Raw genomic sequence first — 6,579 nt, 5'->3', positions numbered from 1 at the left:
AATAAAAGCAAGGAGTCCAAGGGAGGGTGGTAGGTGATGAGTAAAGACGGGACAGTGGACAAAGGACATACAGGATGTGGAAGAGAAGAAGAGAATTGCGTGGGTCTGCAAGGGTAGGTAAAGGATACCAGGATGTCAAGAGATGGGGAAGGAGAGTCACTCAAGCACGCTCTGTTAAGAGATATCACATAATCTCTCATGCATTATGTGCTAAAAATTAAAACAAACAAAAAATAAAAAGGAAACAAATGAATAGGCCCAGAATGTTTTGTTTCTTCTGTAATTTCTTTTCCTTTTTATTTTTTCTTTGCTCAATGTGGATGAGTTGACACGTGACTTTAATCTAGTACTTAGGAGGCAGAGAAGAGCAAACCTCTGTAAATTTAATAGCAAGTTCTCGGCTAGCTATGACAATAGAGTAAAGGACTGCCTAAAAAGTAAATGAATAATAATAGATAAAGTAACAGAAATAATAATATGATGAAATATTATAGAATACGGATAAGTGATTGGGATGGTATTCATGTCATGGGAATGGGACCCAGGAATTGACAAGATACTGTTGAAAGGTGTCTTGCTACATGTAAAGTGGTATAGTGTTAGGTGGTGGAAATTTTACATCAGTTTCAGTTATGTAATTCAGAACATAGAGCACTGAAAAGCAGAAGAACTGATGAGAGTCACAAATAAGAAATAGCGTGCCTTCATACACCAGGTCTCTTAAACACCAGGTCTCTTAAACAGAGAAGGAAGGAAATAGAGGGAAAAGAGGGAACACTGAGACTAGAGAACAGTTCTAAATATGGTGGAAATTAATTCCACTCTGTTATCCGTAAGAAACGCATACACAGGTGAGGTAGAAATAAATCTTGGATTGGAAATGTTGCTCAGGTTAGGTTAGAAAGTGTACTTTTCATGTGAAGCCCCGGTTCATCTTTGGGGTGCCAGCATCATAAAACAAAAATAATAAAACTGTTGATGATGGAAGATATCCCAAGATAACACTAACCAACAGAAAGGTCTAAGAGTAAAATGATGTCAGACAAGGCAGGCTTCTTCACTAAGAGCATGGCAGAGTGCCTTTAGCCAGTCATAAGAGGGTCAGTCCTCGGTGGGATGGCACAAGCCGCCTGGCACTAAAAGAAGCAGAGACTAGCAGACCTCTGTGAGTTCGATGCCAACCTGGCTTATAAAAGGTGTTCCAGGTCACCCAGTGTTCCATAGTAACAACTCCCTCTCTCAAAAATAGTCCTCCAAAACTATGACCCAACACTATTGGTGAATGTCTCTAAACACCAGTAAAACCGGCAAGACGAATACGAGGAGGCCCTGAAGGCAATCAATCCCACTGAGGTTGTTGAGCACGTCGATATTCTCAGTTTAATTTTTGCTGAGAATTCTGAAACACAGGGCCAAATTCAATAGTCAATTAGCAGTACTAAGGTCTGGGATCTTTGAGAGCTGGTTAGGACCAAAGCTCGGCCCTCAGGAATGAATCCATGCCACTGTCCCAGTAATGGATGGTTTCATCTTTCTTCCCCATTCTATACAGATGCTGTTCGCTGTGTGATGGCTTCCATGACGTTAGGGTGCCGTGAGAAGTTCCAACAGGATGTGACCCTTTGATCTTGAATTCCTCTGCCTCCCACACTGGTAGAAATAAATTTCTCTTCTTTATAAATTATCCAATCTAAGATGATTTGTTACAGTAGCAGAAAATAACAGACAGCCATTAACATATTAAGTAGGCAGAAAATAGAGAGGTTTAAGTTGAATAGATCAATAAAATCGATAAACATCATTAGTCAAACGAATGAAGACAAAAATAGATGTGACACAAATTACTATTATCAGAAATGAAAGATTTGATAAGAAGAGAGAGTGGGGGAGGAGTTAAACCCAGACAAAGGATGCGTGAAAAGATTTATGAAAATCCATTACTTTGTAAGCTAAGTAAGAGCATAATTTTAAAGAGGGTTTGAATAGAGGTGCCCTGCACGAGTAGATAAGGACGTTCCCAGAAATCATGGTTTATTAGATGAAGATCCTGCTGCCAGCAGCGGAAGGCCTCCCTGTGAATTGCTGGCTATGCCTGCCTTTGAGGTACCTCAAACAAGTTTTTGCCCTTGTTCTTGGTTGTTCATTGTAACTAGATGCTGAAGACACCACACCCTTTGGTTGCAAAGACATAAAGAAATCAACTTTGAATTGACCTGGAAACCTCGCTTCTACTGGCTAGTTTCCATAGTGCCAGAAGACCCATGCAGGCTGCTGAGGAGGGAAAATCACTAATGCTCAAACCCAGTAGCAGAGCTTTCTGCAGTGTTAACCTGCTAGGGAAGATGGATCAACTAGAACAGCGGGTCTCAACCTTCCTAACGCTGTGACTCTTTAATACAGTTCCTCATGTTATGAGGATCCCAACCATAAAACTATTTTCATTGCTGTCTCATTACTGAAATTTTACTACTGTTCCGAATGGAAATGTAAACACCTATGTTTTCTGATGGTCTTAGGTGACCCTGTGAAAGGGGGCTGGTACCCACAAGTTGAGAATCACTGCATCAGTTCAACAGTACCACAGATGGTGTGTTACCCACAAGTTGAGAACCACTGCATCAGTTCAACAGTACCACAGATGGTGTGGGTACAACTAGTCACTTTCTGCTTGGCATTTAGGACTGAGGCATGAGAGGTCAAAATTCCATGACTAAGGCCTTCAGGTGCTCCAGCAGCTACCTTCCACTGCTGTTTTGTTAAATGAATGGATTGTCTAACCGCCTTCTGGATAGTTGTGATTTTACCCACAGGTTCTGTCTACTCTAGGCTTTCGTGAGAAAAGTTATTTTATGTAAGTGGATGCACAGCAGTTAATGCAGAGACTCAAATATCACCAGAGAGCTGATGATAAGTGACTGTCGGAAGTTCAACCCTGAATAGGACACCCGTCTCTCCTACCCTGCCACCCAAGGCTCAGGAAACATCACAGAAGAGGGGTTAGGGAGAAGGCAAGAGTTGGGCAATGGGGAGCTTCTCAGAGAAATGCTGTCTTCTGGACATTACAGTTCTTAGCAACTGCACAGGATAATGCCTTTTAACATGCCAGTATGGACGGTGGGAGGACTCACTAAACCAGCACCTCCAGATGAAGAAGTATTGGTAGTTAGCGGCTACTGGTGGCCAATTTTCCTCAGGTTGTAATCACTGTCAAGCTACCTGTGATCTAGTAAATAACCCTATACCTATGGACCCATGAACATGGAATCAACAATATTAAAACTCACTGGATTCTATTGTTTTAAAAAAACCTAGAGGGTGTTAGAAAGTAGAAGGCTTTCCTAATGACTTATAGGGGGAGTAAGCTTAAAGAATAACTTAAAGAAGCAAATTTGAATAAATATGATCAAAATATCTTATATGCATGTATGAAATTGCCAAAGGATAAATAAAACCATGAGAATATGAATAAGTCATGGAATTCAGTTAATAGTTTATCGGTCTGGATCTGTTAATTATACCTTGTATGGCATGCTGCATAAATACTTTAAGATAGGAACAGCTGATGTGGGATACATGAGAATTCAGAGCCCTTCAGAATGTTTCTATAAACGTACAACTATTTTAGAAACAAAGCTCAAGATTAGTGGATATGTCAGTAGTGTATATCCTAGATATGATGCCCTGAAATTAGCACATCTGTGGTCTTCTTTCAGCACAGTCTAATCATGACTATGATATCAGACAAATCCAAGTAGAGGGACATTCACCAAAACCTATCTATCTCTCTATATTGTCCGTTATGCCTCAGAAGCAATTTATCAAATTTTGAAAAAGAAACTCTGATTAGCCATTTAAGGAGCCAAGAAATATATAATAAAAATGATTTCCCAAGAGTGGCTAGGTTGTTATAAAGAAATTTCTTGTGAGGATACTTTCACTGCCAGGAGCTATGGGTCATAGATCCATAGCGAAGGTAAGTGTTTTTAATTACTTCATGGCCCCTTCTTTTATTCAATTTTGGGTGTTGTTGTTTTTGCTTACTTTTTAAATAAAACCTAATCCTAGACAGATAAACTCAGTCATTTACTGGAAATTGACAAATTACTCCTTTTAAATTGGTCAAAGCTGGCAACATTATTTGCATTTTGGGGCTATACTTTTTATTAGGTGTTTAAGGCCTTGTAGACAGCCACAGACTAAACTTTGTAATGTTTATAGCCAGTTGAGACTCTTTAGGGCTTGACCTCAGGGACTTAGGGGAGAAGCCTTGACTCCCTTAGTTTTTGTGCCGTTGAGGGGCTGAGTCAGAGTTGGCGCTGACCATACAGCTACCTTTGGAAGCACAGGAAGCCTGGCCCTCACTATTGACTCACCTCTTAAAGGATGTGTACTGGTTACTTTAATATCTGAAAACTCCATGACATCTCTGGTCAAGAGGACAGGGAAGTTACCAGAGAGGTCCTATTGTCTGCTGTATCCCACTGTCTTTAGAGAACAAGGATCAAGATGTTGGCTGCCTTTTCTCATCTCCTAATCCTCAGTGTCCACTGAACATCCAGAGGAATGACTTTATCAGTCTTAAAATTTTAACTTTTGTATAACATATGGAAAAAGTTTGGGGAAAAGAAAAAGCAAACATCTTTAAATAATCTTAACTTTGTTAAAAATTACTTTTGCTAAGTGACAGAAGCCTGATAAAACTAGGAAAACACAAGCAATTGCTATTTTTAGATATTTTTGTTTATTTGTTTATTTACTTATGGTCAGTGTTCTTAAGTGTTCACATGAGCAGACTGATAGCACCATAGAGATTTTAATAAACTTTAATTATTAAATGTATCACCACTACCTTCTATTCTCTACAAATCTTAGATGACTTATCCAACTCCTTATGACTTGGATTTAAGCTTTGTTAATATCGTTTATATATTTTTAGTTTGGAAAATGTTATCTTTTACCATATGAATTCTTTTTTATATAAAATATTTTTAACCTCGTAGCTTTTAAACATTTTTCTCAACTATTTACTGTCCTTTTTACTTAAATTATATTGAAGGACTAGGGTAACAAATTAAGATTCTTTCCTTATGTATTGTTTATAAAAAGTAATCTGATTTTCTGTCCTAGGCAAACATCTTCACTGGTTAGATTTTTATATTAAGTGAGAGACTCTGTGTGTGTGTGTGTGTGTGTGTGTGTGTATGCATGTGTGTGCGGTGTTTTCACAGAGTCTAAGAATTACTAGAGCATGCTGAGATATCATTGACCCTGATCAGTAAGCTCTTTTCATAACAAATAAAATGAAGAAGAGAAAATACACAGGGAACCAAAACTCTTCACCTGTTAGCTCTGTCTTTGCAGTTTTAGATGCAGGTTTTATTCTCCTAGGCTTTCTTCAGTAGACACATGAAAGTCCAGGTTTTTGTGGAGTTTATTCTCAGTCCCTTCATAGTCATTCTACATATCACCGTCCCAGGTGTTGAAGTCTCAGTGTGACCCGGCTGCAGCAACTGCTAGAGACTTTCCAGGTTTTGATCTTGCTTCTCTTTTACCTGAGGCTTTCTTGACTAGATTTTGGTGAGTATGCACTTGGTGTCTGAGAACAGATGTCTGACGCTAAAACATTTCTGTTCCCGAGTGGTTGATGGACCCCATGTCAGTCTCTTGGAGGAAACTGGCTTTCCCTCCCACAGCCATTGTAAGGGACAGTTCAGTTGTTATAGGCTCTGTAAATCTGCCATCTTCTTTTCCAAAAGTGAGTTTTTTTTTTTCTTGTCCTACTTAATCTCAGTTTTCACTAGCACCAGCCTCATCAGGTCAAAATCATCAGATAGTTTCTCCAAGTACCCATTTGCAAAGTCCGAGCCTCATGATGTGGCTCAGACGTTTTCAGCTTGCTAGTCCACACCAGTCTGCTTTACCTACGTCTGAGCCAACTTGGAAACAGGGAAATCTTCTCAGCCAGAGATTTCCTCAGCAACCTTGGAATATTTACTCCTTTGAAACAAAAATGTCTCAGTTTCACGAGGCCCCATTTATTAATTGTTGATCTTAGTTCCTGTGCTAGCAGGGTTCTGCTCAGAAAGTCTTTTCCTGTGCCAGTGAGTTCAAGGCCATTCCCTAAGGAGAAGTGGAAAGAGTGCAAGAGCCAGCGGGGACGGAGGACACTAAGGAAACAAGGCCTCTAAATCAGCGTGAGGAAAGCTCTTACGAACTCAGAGACGAAGCAGCATGCCTAGAGCCTGTGCTGGTCTTTGCATGGTTCTCAGTGTGTATATTAGGGCTTCCATTCTGTGTTTCTTATGGGACTGCTGAGTCTAAGAGGGAGCAGGTCTCTGACTATTGGGCTTTCCCTTGGACAATTTTCTTTCTAGGAGTTTGCCTCATCTAACTTTGACGTGGTAGTTTTGTATTACTATATTTTTAAAAAATGAGCCGGGCGATGGTGGCACATGCACTTGGGAGGCAGAGGCAGGCGGATCTCTGTGAGTTCGAGACCAGCCTGGTCTACAGCGTGAGTTCCAGGACAGGCTCCAAAGCTACAGAGAAACCCTGTCTCGAAAAACCAAAAAAAAAAAA

The sequence above is a fragment of the Alexandromys fortis genome, unplaced genomic scaffold, assembly GCF_014885135.2.
Source record: "Alexandromys fortis isolate MF-2015 unplaced genomic scaffold, M_Fortis_MF-2015_v1.1 scaffold_102, whole genome shotgun sequence".
NCBI lineage: Eukaryota > Metazoa > Chordata > Mammalia > Rodentia > Cricetidae > Alexandromys > Alexandromys fortis.
The sequence above is the reverse complement of the archived record's forward strand: the minus strand, read 5'-3'. Positions refer to the sequence as shown.